At 40.5% G+C, this 26,026-nt stretch overlaps 16 non-coding genes across 16 annotated transcripts; all 16 read right to left on the bottom strand.

Annotated features, from left to right (window-relative positions):
* Positions 1 to 16,408: 16,408 nt before the first annotated feature.
* On the bottom strand, positions 16,409 to 16,480 carry trnag-ucc (transfer RNA glycine (anticodon UCC)). The gene has a single exon. It is a non-coding gene; the product is annotated as a tRNA-Gly (tRNA).
* Positions 16,481 to 16,916: 436 nt separating this feature from the next.
* On the bottom strand, positions 16,917 to 16,988 carry trnag-ucc (transfer RNA glycine (anticodon UCC)). The gene has a single exon. It is a non-coding gene; the product is annotated as a tRNA-Gly (tRNA).
* A 279-nt stretch (positions 16,989 to 17,267) lies between these two features.
* trnag-ucc (transfer RNA glycine (anticodon UCC)) lies at positions 17,268 to 17,339 on the bottom strand. Its single transcript has one exon. It is a non-coding gene; the product is annotated as a tRNA-Gly (tRNA).
* Positions 17,340 to 17,775: 436 nt separating this feature from the next.
* Positions 17,776 to 17,847, bottom strand: trnag-ucc (transfer RNA glycine (anticodon UCC)). Its single transcript has one exon. It is a non-coding gene; the product is annotated as a tRNA-Gly (tRNA).
* Positions 17,848 to 18,986: 1,139 nt separating this feature from the next.
* On the bottom strand, positions 18,987 to 19,058 carry trnag-ucc (transfer RNA glycine (anticodon UCC)). The gene has a single exon. It is a non-coding gene; the product is annotated as a tRNA-Gly (tRNA).
* Positions 19,059 to 19,488: 430 nt separating this feature from the next.
* Positions 19,489 to 19,560, bottom strand: trnag-ucc (transfer RNA glycine (anticodon UCC)). The gene has a single exon. It is a non-coding gene; the product is annotated as a tRNA-Gly (tRNA).
* A 437-nt stretch (positions 19,561 to 19,997) lies between these two features.
* On the bottom strand, positions 19,998 to 20,069 carry trnag-ucc (transfer RNA glycine (anticodon UCC)). The gene has a single exon. It is a non-coding gene; the product is annotated as a tRNA-Gly (tRNA).
* A 630-nt stretch (positions 20,070 to 20,699) lies between these two features.
* trnag-ucc (transfer RNA glycine (anticodon UCC)) lies at positions 20,700 to 20,771 on the bottom strand. Its single transcript has one exon. It is a non-coding gene; the product is annotated as a tRNA-Gly (tRNA).
* A 430-nt stretch (positions 20,772 to 21,201) lies between these two features.
* On the bottom strand, positions 21,202 to 21,273 carry trnag-ucc (transfer RNA glycine (anticodon UCC)). Its single transcript has one exon. It is a non-coding gene; the product is annotated as a tRNA-Gly (tRNA).
* Positions 21,274 to 21,703: 430 nt separating this feature from the next.
* On the bottom strand, positions 21,704 to 21,775 carry trnag-ucc (transfer RNA glycine (anticodon UCC)). Its single transcript has one exon. It is a non-coding gene; the product is annotated as a tRNA-Gly (tRNA).
* Positions 21,776 to 22,718: 943 nt separating this feature from the next.
* trnag-ucc (transfer RNA glycine (anticodon UCC)) lies at positions 22,719 to 22,790 on the bottom strand. The gene has a single exon. It is a non-coding gene; the product is annotated as a tRNA-Gly (tRNA).
* Positions 22,791 to 23,420: 630 nt separating this feature from the next.
* trnag-ucc (transfer RNA glycine (anticodon UCC)) lies at positions 23,421 to 23,492 on the bottom strand. Its single transcript has one exon. It is a non-coding gene; the product is annotated as a tRNA-Gly (tRNA).
* Positions 23,493 to 23,922: 430 nt separating this feature from the next.
* Positions 23,923 to 23,994, bottom strand: trnag-ucc (transfer RNA glycine (anticodon UCC)). The gene has a single exon. It is a non-coding gene; the product is annotated as a tRNA-Gly (tRNA).
* A 279-nt stretch (positions 23,995 to 24,273) lies between these two features.
* Positions 24,274 to 24,345, bottom strand: trnag-ucc (transfer RNA glycine (anticodon UCC)). The gene has a single exon. It is a non-coding gene; the product is annotated as a tRNA-Gly (tRNA).
* A 430-nt stretch (positions 24,346 to 24,775) lies between these two features.
* Positions 24,776 to 24,847, bottom strand: trnag-ucc (transfer RNA glycine (anticodon UCC)). Its single transcript has one exon. It is a non-coding gene; the product is annotated as a tRNA-Gly (tRNA).
* A 430-nt stretch (positions 24,848 to 25,277) lies between these two features.
* Positions 25,278 to 25,349, bottom strand: trnag-ucc (transfer RNA glycine (anticodon UCC)). Its single transcript has one exon. It is a non-coding gene; the product is annotated as a tRNA-Gly (tRNA).
* Positions 25,350 to 26,026: the final 677 nt, after the last annotated feature.

Below are 26,026 nucleotides of genomic sequence, written 5' to 3'. Positions count from 1 at the left end.
CTCCTGGGTTACCTGTGGGTCACCACAATATTATCATTTATTTATTTTTTATATTTCTTCATTTGTCAAATAAATGCTGTGGTGTAAAAAGTAAATATATTTCCCTCTGCAAAGTATAAAGTTTGCAGAATATAGAAATACTCAAGAACAGTAAAACTACCTTAAATGTGTGCTTAAGAAAAGTAGTAAATGTACTTAGTAACATTCCACTACTAGTAACTGTTGAGAAACACAATGAAGTTTAGCTAGTTTAGCTAACTTTACATATCAGGAGGATGGTTTTAAAAACAGTCCTGTCTGTAGGCAGCGGCTACAGACAGGAGATCAAACTTGACTCACGACAAACTCTTGCATGCATTGCACAATCTTTCTCATGTATGTGTGTGTATGTATGTATGTATCATGTATGTAAGTGCAATAAAGTGCAGCCTCCGAACATGACAAGAGTAGCAATGCACGTTAATGTTTGCTATGAAAATAAAATCTTTAGTTTATATAGACACGTTTGCCAAGGATTACCCTTGTAAAAAAAATATTTAGGTCAAGCTAAGCTTTAATGCTGTACTCGTGGCTAGAACTCCAATGTCCAGCAGTAAGTGACCCATAAACCAGAATGAATGTAATTCTAATACCTCCTTCACAAAAGCCATTAGAATGGCACACTGAAGGAACAGTACAATCTGATAGAAGTCTACCCAATTCCAGCACACCTAATTCACTATTCTTGACACTATGTGCATCAATAATGGAATTTAACATTGACAAATCCCCTAATCATGGATGGTATGGCATACAGGGACACAATGTTATTACACTGCTGAGGGAAACTCTCAGTTACAGGGGGAAAGGCGCTGATATGAGGTGATTCCACAGGCAGGGGGGAAATATGTTTCTTCATGACACAGTGAGTAAATGTGTCTGCAGTGGCCTTCAGAAGCTGATAAATTACACTTGCGCAGCCCCTTGGTGTCATGCCGCTTCAGCTGTGCTTCTTTGTCTAGAAAGCTTTTTGTTTTCCCTCTTCTGTTGTACGCATGTCTCTCTGGGTCTTGCTTTGCAGGATAGTTCTGGCTGAGCATGCTGAGATATTCGGGGAGCCTCTGTATCAAAGGGCTGTTGCTTAATTGAACAATTGTAGCACATATGTTTCCCATCATGCATTGTTATCTTGTTATCTGGGGGGGTTCATTAGAGGGATGGTGCACACCAAACCTGCCCTCACTAGCTTTTTTTCACAAGTGTGTGAGGCTGCATAATAATGTCTGTAGATGGGGACGAGGCCTGACACCACACAAGATAATGCTATTCATTTCTATACATTTTCTGCATGCTGAGGTGTCACTCTGCAGTGAATAACAGCATATTCAAATACATCAAAGCTTTAAAGCAGGGGTGGGGAACCTCCAGCCTCTGGGCCGTATATGGCCCGCAAGACCATTTGATCCGGCCCTCGAGGAAATTCATAAACACATGCAAAAACCCCCCAAAAAAATCTAGTCAGCAACCGTATAAAACGGGCGACTGTTCTGTCAACACGAGCAGAACATGTCACCCCGTGGTCACGTCATGTCAATTTTTTTAAATTAAACGATACTGTTGACATCGAATGCAGCATGCCGAGTGTAAAAAAGAGAAAGGTGGATGCGGAATGTCACTTTCCAGGAGAAATTTTCAACAATATCGTGAACTGCCGTAAATGGTCAAATCAAATGTATATAGCCCAATATCACAAATTTGTCTCAGTCTCAGTCTCTCACACACACACACGATTTGCAGGTAACCTCTTGCGGGCCAGAAAAAAAGTTCAGAAGGGCCGTATCCAGCCCGCGGGGCAGCTAATTGAATAGGCCTGATCTACAGTGTCGAAAGCAGCACTGAGGTCTAACAAGAACAAGAACAGAGACAAGTCCTTTGTCTCTTTTGCCAATAGAAGTGTTACAACTGGGTGAAGAGGCCCAAATGCAGAACGCCAGATGAGGTTTTAACAAAGCTAATTAAACACAAAACAAAGTAACAAGTAAAACAAAACACAACCAGGGAAGACACAAGGTAGCACGAGGGAAGCACGATGTAGCACAAGAGAACATGAGTGTAACAAGAATGACGAACCGACAAAGAACATTGCGACAGACAGCGATATATACACAGACACTAAATGAGGGAACGAGACAGCTGGGAGAGAAAGGCAAACACACAGGAGGAAACTAATTAAGGTAACGAGACACACCTTGGGGAGAAAGGAAAAACACAAGGGCAGGAAGTAATACAAGACATGACACAAGGGGGAGAGAATATTTCAAAATAAAACAAGAAACGCAAATACAGCGTCGTGACAAGAAGGTAAATGGTATCTTTCACCAGTGCCGTCTCTGTGCTATGATGAATTTTAAATCCAGATTGAAAAATCTCAAATAAACTATTATTATGTAAACAAAAAAAAAAAATATCACACAACTGTTTTGCAACTGCTTTCTCAAGGATGTTAGTGAGAAAGGGAAGTTTAGATATCGGCCAATAGTTGGCTTAAACCTCTGGATCAAGACTAGGCTTTTTAAGAAGTGGTTTTATTACAGCTACTTTAAAGGATTGTGGTACGTAGCCAGATAATAGAGACAGGTTGATCATATTTAATAACGAGGTGTTAATTAAGGGTAAAACTTCCTTAAACAGTTTAGTTGGAATCGGGTCTAAAAGACAGGTTAATGGCTTAGACGATGAGATTGTTGAAGTTAGTTAGTTAGTTAGTTAAGGTTGATTGGAGTAAAACAATCTAGATATAGTTCAGGAGTTACAGCTGTTTTTGAAATTCCGGAGGTTGAAGTTAAGTCATTACCAATTGAGGGCAGGAGGGGATTAATTTTGTCTCTAATAAGTATCATTTTATCGTTAAAGAAGCTCATGAAGTCGTCACTACTGAGAGATATAGGAACAGAAGGCTCTGTAGAGCTGTGACTCTCTGTCAGCCTGGCTACAGTGCTGAAAAGAAACCTGGGGTTGTTCTTATTTTCTTCTATTAAGGAAGAGTAATAAGCTGCTCTGGCAGTTACGGAGAGCCTTCTTATACGTTTTAAGATTATCTAACCAGACTAAAGGAGATTCTTCCAATTTAGTGGAACGCCATTTACTTTCAAGATGTCTCGACTTTTGTTATAGTTTGCGGATTTGTAAATTAAGCCATGGATCGTTCTTTTTTATTAGCTTCTTTATATGAGCGACACAGTCGAGTGTTATTCGCAGTGAGGCTGCAGCGCTATCAACACGACACAATTTGGGAGGGACTAAATTTAGCATTGGAGTCCTCCGTTATATTGATATTGATATTGAGTCCTGGTATTGAATTAAGGGCCAATAGAATCATTTCCTTAAATTTAAGACAGTTAAGAGGAGATACCACTGGTCCGCCCGCACCGGCTACAGGGGGCTTCCTAACAGCTACAGTTGCTAACCACTGACTAACCATGGTGCGGAGCCGCTCATCTATCCCTCTAAAACTCGCCTCCAACCCTGCGTATAAACTACATTTAATACACGTACTATTATCACTAAAGGCGGCAGAGCAATAGCTAAACATGAAACTTACCGAGCAGGAGAGAGCAGAAAAGGAAGAGGGAGATGCCATTGCTAGCTGCCGAGCTACAGCAGCTAACGTTAGCAGAGCCGAAAGGAGAGTAAAGAATTGAGGATTTAGTGAGAGTCGATAAGAGATAAGGAGAGAGTTGTAAGTGCTTAAGAAGTAGAAGTGTAGGTTTAGATAAATGACAGGTAATTAGCCGATTTGATCAAGAATATAGCAACATTAACTGAGTCGAGCTAGAGCAGCTGAAGTATGCTACCAGCAACACAGAAACATATAGAAAACAGAAATGACGCGCTTACCGTAAAGCATGACAATAATACACCAAACAAACTGCCGCAACAAATGCAATCACGTGCACGATTATGTTTGTTCAGTGTGACCTGGAAGCCAGTTTCCATGTTAAATGACAGACACAAATCAAGAAAAAGGATTTGTTGTTGTGTAATACAGGTGAAAACATGAAGAAATACAAAACTGCAACTTATCAAAAAGACCCAGTTCAATGTAACTACAATGCCTTCTTAGTGTTATTGCATAATGACAAACACTTTTTCAGTTACGAGGTGGTTTAGTAAATCACACACTGATATTGCAGTGTTGTATTGTACATTTTTATTTATATAGGCCTTTTTCTTCACATTGGAAACATTTGAAAGGGTGTGCATTGTTGAAATTATTTTTTGAAAACCACTGTATTAACACACACATAATTTGTATTACTAACTGTGATTTTGGATCTAACTCGATTTTGAATCTAACTCTTTGTGGTGTTGTTAGCGCATGAATCAAACATGCAACAGAGATACATAATTATCACTCCTCAATAACTAATATTTCCTCCAGATTGCCATAAACAGAGTGCTACAGGTGATGCGCATGACTGAGCATGCATGCTTCGCATAATAGGTTCTTTCAATGACCTCCAGGTTTTGTACAAAGCACCATTGTATGCATAGTGCTCAATACACAGCGAGTGGTGGATGGGGCATATAGGTTTGTAGCACCTGCAGGCAAAACTGGATTTGACTGACTAAATGAATGGCTGCCTGCCTGCCTTCCCTTCACACTGGCAGAGCTATTCAAGAAATAAAGAAAGAACATGCAAAAACCTTGAGCAAATGAACATATAGAACTCTTAGTATGCATGGTTTCTTGTATTGTTCAGCTAAGACAGTACTACTTCTTTTAGGTCATTTACTCTACTGATATCTGAAAGCCATAGAAGGAAATGTCAATTCCATTAATAGTATGCTTCTGTGGAGTATTACATTGCACGTGTGTATGAAAAAACCTAGTTGACAGAACAATGTTTGACTTTTATTCCAATATGAATTAAAATACAATTTCAAAAAAATGTAGTCATGTTTAGGATTATTTCTTTCAACTCTAGTTCAAATAATGAATAGTGATATTACAGCAATTTTCCCAAGTGTTTTCTTAGATCTCTTACAAAAGTAAAGAAACACTGCAGAAAATGTGCAAAAATCCTGCAAAAGAAAATGAAACTTCCCCTGAGAAAACAGAGCTGTTGTCCCCTTGGAACTTGTTCCATTCTTTTCAGTCTCTGGCTTTGTATATTTTAGCCTTTTGTATTTTTCTCCTTGAAAAATCCAGTATGATTTTCTGTTTGCAAAGCTATGAACATGTAGCCTTAAGAATCACTGCATGGATGAGAAAACATGGTATCCCTGAATATTAAATGACCTAAGGCTAAGTATTTGTACTCTTATTTATATCAAATGTCTGGAACTTTGAGTTGATCCTCACAAGGATACTTGTTCACAGTATTTGTCCAGACATGAACAATTTTGCAGCCATGGGCCATTTGATATGTAAATAAAAATGCTAAAATGTTCACATTTTGATGAACGAAGTCATATATATGCGTTGTGATTGGCATTAAACTTAAATAAGACTACATAATGAGTCGTATTAATACACAAAAATTGTGTTTGTGGTGTAAATCATTATGCATAACCAAAAGTGTTGGATAAAAGCATATGAAGGGTTCACATTGTGTGTCAATGAAAAATTATATTTATGAACACAGTGGGTAATCAATGTGATTAATCATTAACTTTAGTGGGAAATTGAACATAACCAAATTCAAACATGCCCGAAGGATTTGATTGAACAGACTAATTGTCTGTTAGAGGAATTAAGTACACGTTTATTGGATCACACACACAACACTGGGGATTTTGTTTGCTTCAGTAAGATGACAGTGGCTACGAGGCCTTGGAGGAAGATTCTCTTTGAAGCTGCGCTCTTGCAGAGGATGGGACCAAATCAATGCTGTTCAATTTGCTTTGAAGGGGGAATTGCTTCCTCATCTTGCAGAGTCCATCACTGCTCAGTGGGACACAAAGATTTGTCCATATTTACTCTGTTATGAAACCAAAAGCCGGCAATTTGCATTTCTCTTAAGCAAGCTTAACAATGTATGATTACCTGGTTTTTTTTGTACATGCAGAGACTAAATGAAAAACATCCACAGAAACCCTTTCATCCAACTTCACACGGTGATTATTGGCATTGGTCATACCCCCTGACCATGTCCAGGTTTTGTATTTCCCGCAAAATATGGCCGAGTATACATTTTTTCAAGGTTAAATTTTCCTTCTCCTCAGTCTTGGAGCCTCTGTGACCCTTCCCTCCCTGTTTGGAAAGATGTTGTAATGAGGATGGGGCCTGATGGAGGCAGTTGTCCGCACCTTGATTTCATGGGTCATTGTGTCTGGGGTTTGCTCACCTTGAACGCGCGATGGACTCCAAATGAGATTTTAAGTCTTCTCATCCTTTCAAAGCCAGGGTTGCCTGCATGAAATGCATCGCTGGGAAACTGGATTACCTGTCCAAATCTTCATGGCCAGCAGCAGTAGTGATGCCAGTTGTTATCCTGCAGGCGTGACAAAAAGACCGTTAGGTACCGATACTGACACGTACGCTTTACACTGAATTTATTATTATGATCCCTTTTATACAGACACAACAAGACCATGAAGTGAGACTGTACTTTAATTTTTAGCATCTATTTACTTGCACAACAGGAAAGAGTACAGATGGCAAGAAAGGTTCCAAGTTGTCTGAAAAAATAAATAACTGAAAACATAAATGATATCTAATAAAATTCTGTTATGAAAATGATTGATGTATTTCCATTTAATCAAAATGAGTTAGGATGTTTTAATAATTTTTGTTGAATTATTTGTCAAATATTCGTTTTATTACATTACATTACAGTTAATTTAGCTGACGCTTTTGTCCAAAGCGACGTATAAAAAGTGCAAACAATCATGGGGATACAACTCCGAACAGCAAGAATCTTGTAAGTACAATAGCTTCAAATAGGTCTTTAATAAAGAAGCCAGTTTGAAGTGCAACATAAGTGCAACATACAGAAACAAATGCAAACTATTAGCTATTAATAAGCCAAACCGATATACAGTGAAGGAAACAAGTATTTGATCCCTTGCCGATTTTATAAGTTTGCCCACTTACAAAGAATTGAACAGTATAATTTTAATGGTAGGTGTATTTTAACAGTGAGAGACAGAATATCAAAAAGAAAATCCAGAAATATACATCATATAAAATATATAAATTGATTTGCATTTAATGGTGGGAAATAAGTATTTGATCCCCTTGCAACCAACAAGAATTCTAGCTCCAACAGACCGGTTAGATGAGTCCTCTCGCTTTAAGAAAGTACTCCTAATATCAACCTGTATGAAATACACCTGTCTCAACTCGTTACCTGTATAAAGACACCTGTCCACAGAATCAATCAATCAGATTCCAACCTGATGAGTTCAGATGAGACCAACATTGAGATCTTTGGCATCAACTCGACACATCGTGTTTGGAGGAGGAGAAATGCTGACTATAACCCCAAGAACGCCATGCCCACCGTCACGCATGGAGGTGAAAACATTATGCTTTGGGGATGTTTCTCTGCTAAGGGGGCAGGACAACTTCACCGCATCGAGGGGAGGATGGACGGGGCCATGTACCGTAAAATCTTGCCCGAGAACCTCCTTCCCTCAGGCAGGACACTGAAAATGGGTCATGGATGGGTCTTCCAGCACGACAATGACCCAAAACATACAGCCAAGGAACAAAGGAGTGGATAAAGAAGAAGCACATAAAGGTGATTTTTACTCAATTTATTCATGATTATTTTATATTGATTATTTATTTTTATTTAAAAAGGATATTAGATACTGGGATTAATACTTTAATAGAACTTTAATATAGAAGTGACTAACTATTTGCTATGTAAAGATGTAGTGGGGTAACGGCAATCCCATGCACTGCATTTTGTGTCGAGAACCTTTTAATATTGAACATTTTGGGGTTCTATAAATTGTCGTTTCATTTATGTATATTTTACTTCTATTCATAGGAATATTTTAGGATTTCTCTTTTTTTTGTTAAGTAAACACTGTGGGGTTCCATGAGCTAAGGTCCTGCTGTGTGCTTATGTACCACATTCAATCAGTTTGGCATTATGATTTAGTCACAGTGTCATATGTGAGTTTTAATCACAGCGATAGGTTTCAAGTGACTCTCAGCCTCACACGATTAATAGTGCTACTGCAGTGAATTGAATTACTATTATCATGCAATATTACATCATTCTTCAGACCTGATGGCCTTTATTGCTACAGGTGATGACTTATTCATTAAATTAATGACAGGTATGGCTTCACAAGCTTTACAGTACCACCTAGGTCTGTGTCTGCTAACACTTATAAGCCAACATAACCCTATATCAAATGACTTCAGCAACCCTACAGCTCTGATGGATCATTTCATTAAAATTTTACATTTCAGGCATTTAGCCTGAAAATAGAATGTAACTTTCCAATAGAAAGTAAAAAAGACCAGAGGCACAGCACTGAGAAGTAGATGTGACTCATTTGCACACATTATTGTTTTTATATTATATGGAACTGATTTTGGTCACTTAGGCTTGAAAGTTTATTTTGTACCTAGAAAATAGCAGTTTCACAAAACAACCTAAGGTCCACATACTAGCTTTTTCCGGAACATTTAATAGCATCACTTACTCTTCATCACCGGAAGCAGTTTAGATATGTTGTGACCAGGTGATCAGCCAATACACAAGACCCAGAATAAACTGGAGCCACAGCTTGTCCTCCAAATCCGGGAAAAGAACGCCACATTTGTCGGCTGCACTTGACGGAGTCTCCGAAATGGGACACCCCTGTCGCGGCCACTTCTGAGGCTGCATTTGTAGACCGATTGGTCTACAAATGCAGCCTCAGAAGGCTGCAGCCCCTGAATTGAGACACAGCTTTTGACTCATGCAAGATTCTCCAGCACTTCGTCCTGGACTGATTTCCTGTTGCCGACTCTGCCTGCTTCTGACCTGCTTGTCTCTTCTGATTCCTGATCCTCTGCCTGTCCCCTACTGGTTTGTCTTCTTGGACTTTTATATTTACCCTGACTCATGATCTGTCCTGCCATTTACCTGCCAAGATTTGACATTAAACATCATTATCAACTGTTCCTAGTGTTCTGTGTGCTGCATTTGGGTTTAATCACGTCCCGTGACAGAAAGGAAGTGCTGTGTCAAAATTGTATTAGCAAAATACAATTCCAACGCATCTTTGGCCTCTCTCATCCTCTTTGCAGTTTACCCACATCGCTGTTTACAATTTTATTTCTCATACTGAAGGATTTCGGCAAACATGCTGAAGCGTATGGGGAAAAATACTACACTGAACACTGGAACTCTCTAGGGGAGGACGACGGCAGAACCAGCAATAAATACACTTTATTATTCAAGCTCTGTCTGCCCCTTATCGCCTCTCGTGCCTCCAGCTGTTAACTAAACTTAAAAGCACAAACAATGAAGCGAGCCGCTCTCAGAAGCGTCAGAAACTGAGACTCTCTCGCCAGGTGAATGACACGTTTTCTCCCAACAGAGGTCCATTTTCGGCTGGGTTTTCAGTCCGCTTTTCGTCCGGTTACCACCGGAGGCCCCTCTCGTAGCCTTCCGTTATTACGTCTTAATAATACTTAATCAAACTCCCACCCACTGGTCTCGTCCTCTGTCCTGAAGACACGTATGGGCCACGGATAAATTCTTTCAGCAGCGGCTACGAGGAAAGGGGAGAGGGACAGGGATACGGGACCTCTTATATGATTCAACTGCTGACCTTTAATCGGTCTCGGGAGCTAGCCTCGGTCGCCTCTCTCTCTCTCTGGAGAGGACAAAACCTTGCACGACTTTCCCGGACCTGCTTTGAAACTTAATCCCCTCGGATCCTCCGTCTAAGATAACCACTCGGAAAAAGGCTTCTTAACAAAGTCGAGAATTATCGACAACTCGAAGAACGTTCACAGATGGTCACCATCAGATAAACATTTCCCAGCATCAATTCAATCACAATGCAATGCAGAAAGCTCTTTGACTAGATATAAGATTTTCACAGATGCCCTGGGCACTCTGCCAGTTTCAGGTTCAAGTGTCCCTATTTGGTGATACAGGTTATCTCACTCTGCGTGCTATATGGCGTGTGTACAATATTTTGGAAAATCAGTAGTAGCCATAGTATGGAAAACTGAAGTTTACCTGCGGGAGCCGCAGCAAGGTCCCGCAAAAAGACTCCTCTCTCTGGGTGTCCTCTCCGGACTCCGGACAAGGCTTTCTTAAGTTTTCACAACGCTTTTATTTTCGTTTAATCAAGGTTATTAAAAATGTAATACAAAGAATCAAAATAAAGAACGGTTTACAATATGTCAGTTAATCAAGTGGCTTACTCCAAGTGTTGGGTTATTGGAAGTCCCGTTATCAGTTCAGATTCATTGATGGTCAATTTGATTTCTGTCTATTCTAGCTCCAGCGGCTAAAGTCTTAGGTTTCCGTTTTGATTTCTCTTGAAAACGCAACTGGCGCTTTCCAACGATCAAAACTTGTTTACAATTCTGTAACTTTTGTCAAGCGTGTCAGGGCTTCGGTGCCCATCACTCAGCCTACTGAACTCGTCAAAAACATCCCCTTATATCTTAAGGCCCATTCTTGCGCATCTTGCACAAGACATGCAAGCGCGTTCTCGATGGACGTTTTGTTTGTTTCTTCCAAAAACCAAAGCTGTGAGTAGCGGTTAAACCATATATCATAGGTCAAAAGTTTACATAACCCTTATCGTGTTCCACATACATCCCGTCAGTCATTCTCCTTCCAACAGCTGTCACCGGAAGTAGCACCTAAAGGCCCTATTCACAGAGGAAGTGGTACCTTGTAGGCCTCAGCAAAGCAGTGCATCTTAGTTGACCATAAATCAATTAAGTCCAGTATTCTTAAGGCATGACCTTTGTAAACTCATAAAAAGAAGAATAACTTTAAAAGCATGTCATCACAATGCATAAAACATATAATCACAATTATAATAGATAATATAATGAGGAGACTATGAGTACTAAAGATTCCTGTACTCTAATTTAACTTTAACGCAAGTACTACTATATCAGTACTTCAGCAAGCAAATAAATGATAGAACGATAACTTTTAATTTTAAGTTATTTAAGTCTATATTCTATGTAAGTGACACACTTCTTCTGTGGTAATGACAAATACTCCATCCATGTTATCCTGACCATAAATATATATATTTTAATATAAATATAGTCGGCACCTATATCTTACAGGGAGTAAACCTCTCCTTACGCTGTTCTAGCCTTTTTGTTTTTATCAGTACTTTCTTAAATTTTATGTGCCTATTTTTGGAGCACCCTAGCACACATCGACGGATCATGCCGTCACAACAGCGTAAAGAATAAATGCATGAATGTGAATTGCACCCTTATCCACTTCAATCTACAAAGCCTTAATTATTTGCCCAAATGTGCCAATATAAGAAATGCAATGTTGAACTGAAGCCATAGTATATAATTGTTGTGGACTGAACCCCTCCCCCGAACTGCGATTGTCTAATTATAACTTAGCGACTGCAAATGGGCACAACAGGCAAGCCTGTCAAACTTTTTATTTATTTTCTGTTTATTCGAGCCAACCCTGTAAGAGATTCAGAATTATAAGTTTGGAGAGGTGTTTTTTTTTTTTTTTAAGATTTAATTACAAGTCATAAGTCTTTGTCTTGTGTCAAATGTCCTTGTTAGTTATGATTTAGTTAACCTCATTGTATATTTGTTTCTCTTTAAGTCTTTAGCATTTTAGTCAAAGAAAACTAACTTTTTTTAGTTAATAATTCTTTTGTCAATGAATTGTTTTAGTCATTAGATTATTTTGGACATTTATTTAGTCAAGCCAAAATATCACCTTGTTTCTTGTCATTGTTAATGTAAGTAAGTTACTTGAGTCCTGGCTGTGCTCATTGTGTGTCGCTGTAGTCCAGATGTTGGTTAATAAAAAAAAAAACGATCTAATATTTTGTTTCCTATTTAGTCATTGAAAATAAAAAGCAACTTTAAAGTCACTTTTCTTTTCTTTTTTAACTCCATTAATTTCTACATACGTCTTTTTCTGTCAAAGGTATTGCCTGTTATCGTCACAGTTAGTGTTTAATGATGTGGGTGCCGTCTCATCTGAGTCATGGAAGAAAAGTATGTTGACAAATTGTCATGTCCCGTCAGATTATTTAATGTTATGTCATGTATTTATGTTATAGTTTAGTTCATGTTCAGTGTTTAATGTCTCTCAGGTGACGTTATGTTAAGTTAGTCACTCTTGTCTAGTGTAGTCTTCCACTTCCTGTTTTGTTTTGAAACTCACCTTTCCCTCTCATTCCAGGTCACTTAACTTCCTGCCTTATGTGTTTTCCAGCTTCTGTGATCGTCTGCCCTGCCCCTGATTGTTGTCACCTGTGTCCCCTTACCTCATGTATAAATAGTCCTGTCTCCCTGCCAGTTTGTCTTGTAAACTTAATTAATTGTATGTTTCTTGTTAATGGGATTTTGGATTAAAAGATCTTTTTGGTTTGAACGTCGCTGTTTGAGTCGTGTATTTTGGATCCTATGTTTTTTCATTCTGTGGTTTGTGACACAAACACATTTTGTCAAGTTTTTGTTAACGATAATAACACTGCTATCAACATTAAAAAGGCAGCTGAATACAGTTTATTCAACCAACTCTTTGCCCTACGTTTTTTTTTCTACTTCTGTCTGAAATCAAAGACTCGTTGTTTCAAAGGTTAAAACAAAATCACAAGTTGTAAGTTTGCCACTGGAATCACTGGAAACTGCATGTGTCCTGAAGAATGAAAAGGTTGAAGGTGTAGCAAAAGTAACCAAGCAGTGTCATTTCAATCAGAGGGAGCACATCTGTGAAGCATGTGGCTGTCTTTGTAATTTTTGCAGATCAATACAACCTTTGTATATCACCACACAACACTCCAAACCGTCTGGGGTTCTTGAAGCTCGCTTTGTAGCCATACCAATAATTGTTGGTGGCCAATACAATGAACCATTTTTGACGGATGAATTGCCCTTTCAGCTCATCCAGCAGGTCATTGTGACTCAAACAAGACACGAGAAGAGTATGTAGAAACTCTGTTCGGCCTTCACTGATCCACTCTCCTAATTACAATATTACCCCACAGCACTGTCATTTCATAAAGCCATAATTTGCTGCAACGATCTGACAGTCCAGTGGCATCTTGCTTACTTTCTCTCAAAAATTTTATATTTGCACTCTATGATGAATCCATGTGGTGTAGGGCCTATGAGGGCAATATGAGAAATGAGCAATCAGGTTTGGCAATTAGATAAAGAGCCAACAGGACTCTCTTGATATTACCACAATCAGAATAACATCATTACGCACATTAGTATGAGTGGATATGGAACGATGAAAAGTATTGAAAGGATTTTGATTAAAGACACAACTGCTGCAGGTCAAACTGACTATACAAATGAAGCCATAATCTTAAATTGTATATCTTATATATTTTGCATAGAATACAATATAATGAAATACAATGCACACAGACACATGTATACCAAACAAATGTTAAGAAAATAAGAACAGCTAAAACTATACGATGACAGACAGATGGAAGCTTACCAATAAATGATTAATGAAAAATAACTTTCATTATATCTCTATTTCCCTGTCGGCAGATAAATTGGTGTAGAAATGTTTGGGAAGGGGCAAGAACAATTACTGGAGGATTCAAGACAGACATAAAGGCATGTTACACAGCTGCACACTCTCTCTCCAAGTATTAGAGACTAGAGAAAAATATCCTTTAAAAATATACAGCGGAAGATGAAAGCCTAATACCTAGCGAGAGAAAACCACATACCTGTATTTATCGGAGAATTGTATTTATTTTGTTTTTATTTGGTGCTTATCCTCTCAGCAGTCTCTCACTGTAGGTCTGCTGGATTAGCATTTGCAAAAGCATTGCATGCCTTGAGTATAGGATCAAATCCGGTAAATTCCGGAAAGATTTAACATCTTTGGCCCATTCACACTAGTTAGTAAAACGTAATGCTAATATAATTAGGCAAATGTTAGTTTTCACACAATCAGTATAATGTGTGACTAAACAGACATATTACATGAAATCTGGCACAAACCATTTGACTTTTACGCACTAAATCAGACCTAGAGGATTCACATACATGGACCTCCTACACACTTCAACTGGCTGTCACCCCTGCTCTTCATCCTTTACACTGATGACTGCAGGTTCACCCAGCCGAACTGTCATCTGGTTGAGTACGCTGATGACACAGTTCTCCTATCTCTGCTCTCAGGTCCCTAAGAGCACCACAACTCACCGCTTTATAAGTTTGTGGAGTGGTGTGACAGCTCATGCCAGGATGCAAAAAAGGCTGACTAGCTGGTAATGACCTTCTCCAACAAGCAGAGGGAACTGGCTGATGCAGTCATCATCACTATCCATGGGAAGGCCGAAGAGATTGTTGAGGAATATAAGTATCTTGGTACAATCTTCGACAAAACAGAAAATGTCAACAGAGAAAGCCAAACTCCTTTGGGATCAGCAAAGACATCCTCACAACTTGTTACTACTCCTTCACTGAGATCATCATAACATTGTCCTGCTGGTTCCACTTCATCAGCCTCCACAACAGAAACCGCCTGCAGAGCAGTCAAAGTCTGCTCCCTGTCTACAAGACCCCTGACAAAACCTGTTCCCTGCCTTTGAGTGGCTCCCCTCAGGACGCCGACTTTGCATCCCTGGCTGCAGAATGCAGAGGAGAAGGACCCTGATAGCTGCCCACACTGAACACTGCACTGAACACTCCAATACACCCTCACAGTGACTTGGAAATAGCTTGGACAGGGCGAGTTAGAAGTTGATTGAAATGAGGGTGGCGTTGTGTTATTGTTATTGACTAGTCCCTCTGGATATTTTAAATGTGCTAATGTTTATTGTTTATACTGTTGTGAAATCAATAAACAGATTTGAGAAGGAAATGGCTTGGACTGAAGCAGCTATTTATTTATTTGATCTTATTGATACATGTTCATTTAATCACCATATAGCCCTAACCCTGCTCACCACTGTACTGTACTGTACTATCGCTGTGTAAAATCATCTACATTGCATAGTTACCAAATTATCTGGACATTGAGACATGCAAAGAGCTGAATTGTTCTGGATGGGTCTCTTCAGGTTCCTGTGAAATTATACAATATTATTCAGGAAGTCGGGCTTACCGCTGGAGAGTACTGACAACAATTTCATCTTTTGTCACAAAGGTAACCAGTGGGACTACCCCGCAATTTTTAGCCAATGCCCTTCTGCAATAACGGACTGGCCATCCCCCAAATGTCCAGTAGGTGATACGAGAGTGTCATTCTAGTTGTGGCTAATGAAGCATTGAGCCCTAGCCTTGCAGAGATAAGGAGTAAGCTACTGAGTTCTGGCAAGGTAACTTCTCTCTAAATTCACAAGTAACATAACAGACACACACATGGAACACACTCACTGTAAGTAGAGAACTGCGATGACTGGGAATCGAACCCAGGTCAACTGCTTGGAAGGCAGCTATGCTCACCACTATACCACCATCACTGCCTGAAATCATCTACATTGTTGCAAAGTCGCCCAATTATATAGACATTGAAACTGAAAAAAGTCCTTCTGGAAAGCAAAAGTCCCTTTGCAATGATGGTCTTTCCATCAACCAAATGTTCAGTAGGAGATTCAAGAGTCATGCTATTTGCGGCTAATGTAGAATTGAGCCCTAGCCTTGCAGAGACAAGGAGTAAGCTACTGAGTTCTGGCAAGGTCACTTCTCTCTAAATTCACAAGTAACGGAACAGACACATACACGGAACACACTCACTGTAAGAAGAGAACTGCGATGACTGGGAATCGAACCCAGGTCAACTGCTTGGAAGGCAGCTATGCTCACCACTATACCACTATCGCTGCCTGAAACATCTACATTGTTGCAAAGTCGCCCAATTATATAGACATTGAAACTGAAAAAAACCCTGCATTTGAAAACATGCAAGGGACTGCATTTTTTGGGGATTGGTATATTCACGTACCTGAGAGATGACACTATATTTTTCAGGAAATTGAGTTTGCCACTCTGGAAAGTAGTGACAGTGATTTCATCTTTTGCCACAAAGGTAATCTTCGATCTTTAACAAAAGTCCCTTTGCAATGATGATGATGATCCACCAAATGTTCAGTAGGAGATTCAAGAGTCATGCTATTTGCGGCTAATGTAGCATTGAGCTCTAGCCTTGCAGAGACAAGGAGTAAGCTACTGAGTTCTGGCAAGGTCACTTCTCTCTAAATTCACAAGTAACGGAACAGACACATACACGGAACACACTCACTGTAAGAAGAGAACTGCGATGACTGGGAATCGAACCCAGGTCAACTGCTTGGAAGGCAGCTATGCTCACCACTATACCACCATCGCTGCCTGAAACATCTACATTGTTGCAAAGTCGCCCAATTATATAGACATTGAAACTGAAAAAAACCCTGCATTTGAAAACATGCAAGGGGCTGCATTTTTTGGGGATTGGTATATTCACGTACCTGAGAGATGACACTATATTTTTCAAGAAATTGAGTTTGCCACTCTGGAAAGTAGTGACAGTGATTTCATCTTTTGCCACAAAGGTAATCTTCGATCTTTAACAAAAGTCCCTTTGCAATGATGATGATGATGATCCACCAAATGTTCAGTAGGAGATTCAAGAGTCATGCTATTTGCGGCTAATGTAGAATTGAGCCCTAGCCTTGCAGAGACAAGGAGTAAGCTACTGAGTTCTGGCAAGGTCACTTCTCTCTAAATTCACAAGTAATGGAACAGACACATACACGGAACACACTCACTGTAATAAGAGAACTGCGATGACTGGGAATCGAACCCAGGTCAACTGCTTGGAAGGCAGCTATGCTCACCACTATACCACCATCGCTGCCTGAAACATCTACATTGTTGCAAAGTCGCCCAATTATATAGAAATTGAAACTGAAAAAAGTCCTTCTTGAAAGCAAAAGTCCCTTTGGTCTTTCCATCAACCAAATGTTCAGTAGGAGATTCAAGAGTCATGCTATTTGCGGCTAATGTAGCATTGAGCTCTAGCCTTGCAGAGACAAGGAGTAAGCTACTGAGTTCTGGCAAGGTCACTTCTCTCTAAATTCACAAGTAACGGAACAGACACATACACGGAACACACTCACTGTAATAAGAGAACTGCGATGACTGGGAATCGAACCCAGGTCAACTGCTTGGAAGGCAGCTATGCTCACCACTATACCACCATCGCTGCCTGAAACATCTACATTGTTGCAAAGTCGCCCAATTATATAGACATTGAAACTGAAAAAAACCCTGCATTTGAAAACATGCAAGGGGCTGCATTTTTTGGGGATTGGTATATTCACGTGCCTGAGAGATGACACTATATTTTTCAGGAAATTGAGTTTGCCACTCTGGAAAGTAGTGACAGTGATTTCATCTTTTGCCACAAAGGTAATCTTCGATCTTTAACAAAAGTCCCTTTGCAATGATGATGATGATGATCCACCAAATGTTCAGTAGGAGATTCAAGAGTCATGCTATTTGCGGCTAATGTAGCATTGAGCCCTAGCCTTGCAGAGACAAGGAGTAAGCTACTGAGTTCTGGCAAGGTCACTTCTCTCTAAATTCACAAGTAACGGAACAGACACATACACGGAACACACTCACTGTAATAAGAGAACTGCGATGACTGGGAATCGAACCCAGGTCAACTGCTTGGAAGGCAGCTATGCTCACCACTATACCACCATCGCTGCCTGAAACATCTACATTGTTGCAAAGTCGCCCAATTATATAGACATTGAAACTGAAAAAAAACCCTGCATTTGAAAACATGCAAGGGGCTGCATTTTTTGGGGATTGGTATATTCACGTGCCTGAGAGATGACACTATATTTTTCAGGAAATTGAGTTTGCCACTCTGGAAAGTAGTGACAGTGATTTCATCTTTTGCCACAAAGGTAATCTTCGATCTTTAACAAAAGTCCCTTTGCAATGATGATGATGATGATCCACCAAATGTTCTGTAGGAGATTCAAGAGTCATGCTATTTGCGGCTAATGTAGCATTGAGCCCTAGCCTTGCAGAGACAAGGAGTAAGCTACTGAGTTCTGGCAAGGTCACTTCTCTCTAAATTCACAAGTAATGGAACAGACACATACACGGAACACACTCACTGTAATAAGAGAACTGCGATGACTGGGAATCGAACCAAGGTCAACTGCTTGGAAGGCAGCTATGCTCACCACTATACCACCATCGCTGCTTGAAACATCTACATTGTTGCAAAGTCGCCCAATTATATAGAAATTGAAACTGAAAAAAGTCCTTCTTGAAAGCAAAAGTCCCTTTGGTCTTTCCATCAACCAAATGTTCAGTAGGAGATTCAAGAGTCATGCTATTTGCGGCTAATGTAGCATTGAGCTCTCGCCTTGCAGAGACAAGGAGTAAGCTACTGATTTCTGGCAAGGTCACTTCTCTCTAAATTCACAAGTAACGGAACAGACACATACACGGAACACACTCACTGTAAGAAGAGAACTGCGATGACTGGGAATCGAACCCAGGTCAACTGCTTGGAAGGCAGCTATGCTCACCACTATACAACCATCGCTGCCTGAAACATCTACATTGTTGCAAAGTCGCCCAATTATATAGAAATTGAAACTGAAAAAAGTCCTTCTTGAAAGCAAAAGTCCCTTTGGTCTTTCCATCAACCAAATGTTCAGTAGGAGATTCAAGAGTCATGCTATTTGCGGCTAATGTAGCATTGAGCTCTCGCCTTGCAGAGACAAGGAGTAAGCTACTGATTTCTGGCAAGGTCACTTTTCTCTAAATTGACAAGTAACGGAACAGACACACACATGGAACACACTCACTGTAAGAAGAGAACTGCGATGACTGGGAATCGAACCCAGGTCAACTGCTTGGAAGGCAGCTATGCTCACCACTATACCACCATCGCTGCCTGAAACATCTACATTGTTGCAAAGTCGCCCAATTATATAGACATTGAAACTGAAAAAAACCCTGCATTTGAAAACATGCAAGGGGCTGCATTTTTTGGGGATTGGTATATTCACGTACCTGAGAGATGACACTATATTTTTCAGGAAATTGAGTTTGCCACTCTGGAAAGTAGTGACAGTGATTTCATCTTTTGCCACAAAGGTAATCTTCGATCTTTAACAAAAGTCCCTTTGCAATGATGATGATCCACCAAATGTTCAGTAGGAGATTCAAGAGTCATGCTATTTGCAACTAATGTAGCATTGAGCTCTAGCCTTGCAGAGACAAGGAGTAAGCTACTGAGTTCTGGCAAGGTCACTTCTCTCTAAATTCACAAGTAACGGAACAGACACATACACGGAACACACTCACTGTAATAAGAGAACTGCGATGACTGGGAATCGAACCCAGGTCAACTGCTTGGAAGGCAGCTATGCTCACCACTATACCACCATCGCTGCCTGAAACATCTACATTGTTGCAAAGTCGCCCAATTATATAGACATTGAAACTGAAAAAAAACCCTGCATTTGAAAACATGCAAGGGGCTGCATTTTTTGGGGATTGGTATATTCACGTGCCTGAGAGATGACACTATATTTTTCAGGAAATTGAGTTTGCCACTCTGGAAAGTAGTGACAGTGATTTCATCTTTTGCCACAAAGGTAATCTTCGATCTTTAACAAAAGTCCCTTTGCAATGATGATGATGATGATCCACCAAATGTTCTGTAGGAGATTCAAGAGTCATGCTATTTGCGGCTAATGTAGCATTGAGCCCTAGCCTTGCAGAGACAAGGAGTAAGCTACTGAGTTCTGGCAAGGTCACTTCTCTCTAAATTCACAAGTAATGGAACAGACACATACACGGAACACACTCACTGTAATAAGAGAACTGCGATGACTGGGAATCGAACCCAGGTCAACTGCTTGGAAGGCAGCTATGCTCACCACTATACCACCATCGCTGCTTGAAACATCTACATTGTTGCAAAGTCGCCCAATTATATAGAAATTGAAACTGAAAAAAGTCCTTCTTGAAAGCAAAAGTCCCTTTGGTCTTTCCATCAACCAAATGATCAGTAGGAGATTCAAGAGTCATGCTATTTGCGGCTAATGTAGCATTGAGCTCTCGCCTTGCAGAGACAAGGAGTAAACTACTGATTTCTGGCAAGGTCACTTCTCTCTAAATTCACAAGTAACGGAACAGACACATACACGGAACACACTCACTGTAAGAAGAGAACTGCGATGACTGGGAATCGAACCCAGGTCAACTGCTTGGAAGGCAGCTATGCTCACCACTATACAACCATCGCTGCCTGAAACATCTACATTGTTGCAAAGTCGCCCAATTATATAGAAATTGAAACTGAAAAAAGTCCTTCTTGAAAGCAAAAGTCCCTTTGGTCTTTCCATCAACCAAATGTTCAGTAGGAGATTCAAGAGTCATGCTATTTGCTGCTAATGTAGCATTGAGCCATAGCCTTGTAGAGACAAGGGGTAAGCTACTGAGTTCTGGCAAGGCCACTTCTCTCTAAATTGACAAGTAACGGAACAGACACACACATGGAACACACTCACTGTAAGAAGAGAACTGCGATGACTGGGAATCGAACCCAGGTCAACTGCTTGGAAGGCAGCTATGCTCACCACTATACCACCATCGCTGCCTGAAACATCTACATTGTTGCAAAGTCGCCCAATTATATAGACATTGAAACTGAAAAAAACCCTGCATTTGAAAACATGCAAGGGGCTGCATTTTTTGGGGATTGGTATATTCACGTACCTGAGAGATGACACTATATTTTTCAGGAAATTGAGTTTGCCACTCTGGAAAGTAGTGACAGTGATTTCATCTTTTGCCACAAAGGTAATCTTCGATCTTTAACAAAAGTCCCTTTGCAATGATGATGATCCACCAAATGTTCAGTAGGAGATTCAAGAGTCATGCTATTTGCGGCTAATGTAGCATTGAGCTCTAGCCTTGCAGAGACAAGGAGTAAGCTACTGAGTTCTGGCAAGGTCATTTCTCTCTAAATTCACAAGTAACGGAACAGACACATACACGGAACACACTCACTGTAAGAAGAGAACTGCGATGACTGGGAATCGAACCCAGGTCAACTGCTTGGAAGGCAGCTATGCTCACCACTATACCACCATCGCTGCCTGAAACATCTACATTGTTGCAAAGTCGCCCAATTATATAGACATTGAAACTGAAAAAAACCCTGCATTTGAAAACATGCAAGGGGCTGCATTTTTTGGGGATTGGTATATTCACGTACCTGAGAGATGACACTATATTTTTCAGGAAATTGAGTTTGCCACTCTGGAAAGTAGTGACAGTGATTTCATCTTTTGCCACAAAGGTAATCTTCGATCTTTAACAAAAGTCCCTTTGCAATGATGATGATCCACCAAATGTTCAGTAGGAGATTCAAGAGTCATGCTATTTGCGGCTAATGTAGCATTGAGCTCTAGCCTTGCAGAGACAAGGAGTAAGCTACTGAGTTCTGGCAAGGTCACTTCTCTCTAAATTCACAAGTAACGGAACAGACACATACACGGAACACACTCACTGTAAGAAGAGAACTGCGATGACTGGGAATCGAACCCAGGTCAACTGCTTGGAAGGCAGCTATGCTCACCACTATACCACCATCGCTGCCTGAAACATCTACATTGTTGCAAAGTCGCCCAATTATATAGACATTGAAACTGAAAAAAACCCTGCATTTGAAAACATGCAAGGGGCTGCATTTTTTGGGGATTGGTATATTCACGTACCTGAGAGGTGACAAAATATTGTTCAGGAAATTGAGTTTGCCGCTCTGGAAAGTAGTGACAGTGATTTCATCTTTTGCCATAAAGGTAATCTTCGATCTTTAGCAAAGGTCCCTTTGCAATGATGGACTGTCCATCCACCAAATGTTCAGTAGGAGATTCAAGAGTCATGCTATTTGCGGCTAATGTAGCATTGAGCTCTCGCCTTGCAGAGACAAGGAGTAAGCTACTGAGTTCTGGCAAGGTCACTTCTCTCTAAATTCACAAGTAACGGAACAGACACATACACGGAACACACTCACTGTAAGAAGAGAACTGCGATGACTGGGAATCGAACACAGGTCAACTGCTTGGAAGGCAGCTATGCTCACCACTATACCACCATCGCTGCCTGAAACATCTACATTGTTGCAAAGTCGCCCAATTATATAGACATTGAAACTGAAAAAAACCCTGCATTTGAAAACATGCAAGGGGCTGCATTTTTTGGGGATTGGTATATTCACGTACCTGAGAGATGACACTATATTTTTCAAGAAATTGAGTTTGCCACTCTGGAAAGTAGTGACAGTGATTTCATCTTTTGCCACAAAGGTAATCTTCGATCTTTAACAAAAGTCCCTTTGCAATGATGATGATGATGATCCACCAAATGTTCAGTAGGAGATTCAAGAGTCATGCTATTTGCGGCTAATGTAGAATTGAGCCCTAGCCTTGCAGAGACAAGGAGTAAGCTACTGAGTTCTGGCAAGGTCACTTCTCTCTAAATTCACAAGTAATGGAACAGACACATACACGGAACACACTCACTGTAATAAGAGAACTGCGATGACTGGGAATCGAACCCAGGTCAACTGCTTGGAAGGCAGCTATGCTCACCACTATACCACCATCGCTGCCTGAAACATCTACATTGTTGCAAAGTCGCCCAATTATATAGAAATTGAAACTGAAAAAAGTCCTTCTTGAAAGCAAAAGTCCCTTTGGTCTTTCCATCAACCAAATGTTCAGTAGGAGATTCAAGAGTCATGCTATTTGCTGCTAATATAGCATTGAGCCATAGCCTTGTAGAGACAAGGAGTAAGCTACTGAGTTCTGGCAAGGCCACTTCTCTCTAAATTGACAAGTAACGGAACAGACACACACATGGAACACACTCACTGTAAGAAGAGAACTGCGATGACTGGGAATCGAACCCAGGTCAACTGCTTGGAAGGCAGCTATGCTCACCACTATACCACCTTCGCTGCCTGAAACATCTACATTGTTGCAAAGTCGCCCAATTATATAGAAATTGAAACTGAAAAAAGTCCTTCTTGAAAGCAAAACTCCCTTTGGTCTTTCCATCAACCAAATGTTAAGTAGGAGATTCAAGAGTCATGCTATTTGCTGCTAATGTAGCATTAAGCCATAGCCTTGTAGAGACAAGGAGTAAGCTACTGAGTTCTGGCAAGGCCACTTCTCTCTAAGTTGACAAGTAACAGAACAGACACACACATGGAACACACTCACTGTAAGAAGAGAACTGCGATGACTGGGAATCGAACCCAGGTCAACTGCTTGGAAGGCAGCTATGCTCACCACTATACCACCATCGCTGCCTGAAACATCTACATTGTTGCAAAGTCGCCCAATTATATAGACATTGAAACTGAAAAAAACCCTGCATTTGAAAACATGCAAGGGGCTGCATTTTTTGGGGATTGGTATATTCACGTACCTGAGAGATGACACTATATTTTTCAGGAAATTGAGTTTGCCACTCTGGAAAGTAGTGACAGTGATTTCATCTTTTGCCACAAAGGTAATCTTCGATCTTTAACAAAAGTCCCTTTGCAATGATGATGATCCACCAAATGTTCAGTAGGAGATTCAAGAGTCATGCTATTTGCGGCTAATGTAGCATTGAGCTCTAGCCTTGCAGAGACAAGGAGTAAGCTACTGAGTTCTGGCAAGGTCACTTCTCTCTAAATTCACAAGTAACGGAACAGACACATACACGGAACACACTCACTGTAAGAAGAGAACTGCGATGACTGGGAATCGAACCCAGGTCAACTGCTTGGAAGGCAGCTATGCTCACCACTATACCACCATCGCTGCCTGAAACATCTACATTGTTGCAAAGTCGCCCAATTATATAGAAATTGAAACTGAAAAAAGTCCTTCTTGAAAGCAAAAGTCCCTTTGGTCTTTCCATCAACCAAATGTTCAGTAGGAGATTCAAGAGTCATGCTATTTGCTGCTAATGTAGCATTGAGCCATAGCCTTGTAGAGACAAGGAGTAAGCTACTGAGTTCTGGCAAGGCCACTTCTCTCTAAATTGACAAGTAACGGAACAGACACACACATGGAACACACTCACTGTAAGAAGAGAACTGCGATGACTGGGAATCGAACCCAGGTCAACTGCTTGGAAGGCAGCTATGCTCACCACTATACCACCATCGCTGCCTGAAACATCTACATTGTTGCAAAGTCGCCCAATTATATAGACATTGAAACTGAAAAAAACCCTGCATTTGAAAACATGCAAGGGGCTGCATTTTTTGGGGATTGGTATATTCACGTACCTGAGAGATGACACTATATTTTTCAGGAAATTGAGTTTGCCACTCTGGAAAGTAGTGACAGTGATTTCATCTTTTGCCACAAAGGTAATCTTCGATCTTTAACAAAAGTCCCTTTGCAATGATGATGATCCACCAAATGTTCAGTAGGAGATTCAAGAGTCATGCTATTTGCGGCTAATGTAGCATTGAGCTCTAGCCTTGCAGAGACAAGGAGTAAGCTACTGAGTTCTGGCAAGGTCATTTCTCTCTAAATTCACAAGTAACGGAACAGACACATACACGGAACACACTCACTGTAAGAAGAGAACTGCGATGACTGGGAATCGAACCCAGGTCAACTGCTTGGAAGGCAGCTATGCTCACCACTATACCACCATCGCTGCCTGAAACATCTACATTGTTGCAAAGTCGCCCAATTATATAGACATTGAAACTGAAAAAAACCCTGCATTTGAAAACATGCAAGGGGCTGCATTTTTTGGGGATTGGTATATTCACGTACCTGAGAGATGACACTATATTTTTCAGGAAATTGAGTTTGCCACTCTGGAAAGTAGTGACAGTGATTTCATCTTTTGCCACAAAGGTAATCTTCGATCTTTAACAAAAGTCCCTTTGCAATGATGATGATCCACCAAATGTTCAGTAGGAGATTCAAGAGTCATGCTATTTGCGGCTAATGTAGCATTGAGCTCTAGCCTTGCAGAGACAAGGAGTAAGCTACTGAGTTCTGGCAAGGTCACTTCTCTCTAAATTCACAAGTAACGGAACAGACACATACACGGAACACACTCACTGTAAGAAGAGAACTGCGATGACTGGGAATCGAACCCAGGTCAACTGCTTGGAAGGCAGCTATGCTCACCACTATACCACCATCGCTGCCTGAAACATCTACATTGTTGCAAAGTCGCCCAATTATATAGACATTGAAACTGAAAAAAACCCTGCATTTGAAAACATGCAAGGGGCTGCATTTTTGGGGATTGGTATATTCACGTACCTGAGAGGTGACAAAATATTGTTCAGGAAATTGAGTTTGCCGCTCTGGAAAGTAGTGACAGTGATTTCATCTTTTGCCATAAAGGTAATCTTCGATCTTTAGCAAAGGTCCCTTTGCAATGATGGACTGTCCATCCACCAAATGTTCAGTAGGAGATTCAAGAGTCATGCTATTTGCGGCTAATGTAGCATTGAGCTCTCGCCTTGCAGAGACAAGGAGTAAGCTACTGAGTTCTGGCAAGGTCACTTCTCTCTAAATTCACAAGTAACGGAACAGACACATACACGGAACACACTCACTGTAAGAAGAGAACTGCGATGACTGGGAATCGAACACAGGTCAACTGCTTGGAAGGCAGCTATGCTCACCACTATACCACCATCGCTGCCTGAAACATCTACATTGTTGCAAAGTCGCCCAATTATATAGACATTGAAACTGAAAAAAACCCTGCATTTGAAAACATGCAAGGGGCTGCATTTTTTGGGGATTGGTATATTCACGTACCTGAGAGATGACACTATATTTTTCAAGAAATTGAGTTTGCCACTCTGGA

The sequence above is a fragment of the Cottoperca gobio genome, chromosome 21, assembly GCF_900634415.1.
Source record: "Cottoperca gobio chromosome 21, fCotGob3.1, whole genome shotgun sequence".
In the NCBI taxonomy this organism is placed as follows: domain Eukaryota; kingdom Metazoa; phylum Chordata; class Actinopteri; order Perciformes; family Bovichtidae; genus Cottoperca; species Cottoperca gobio.
Note: the sequence above shows the minus strand (reverse complement) of the source record. Positions and strands in the feature narration are given on the sequence as shown.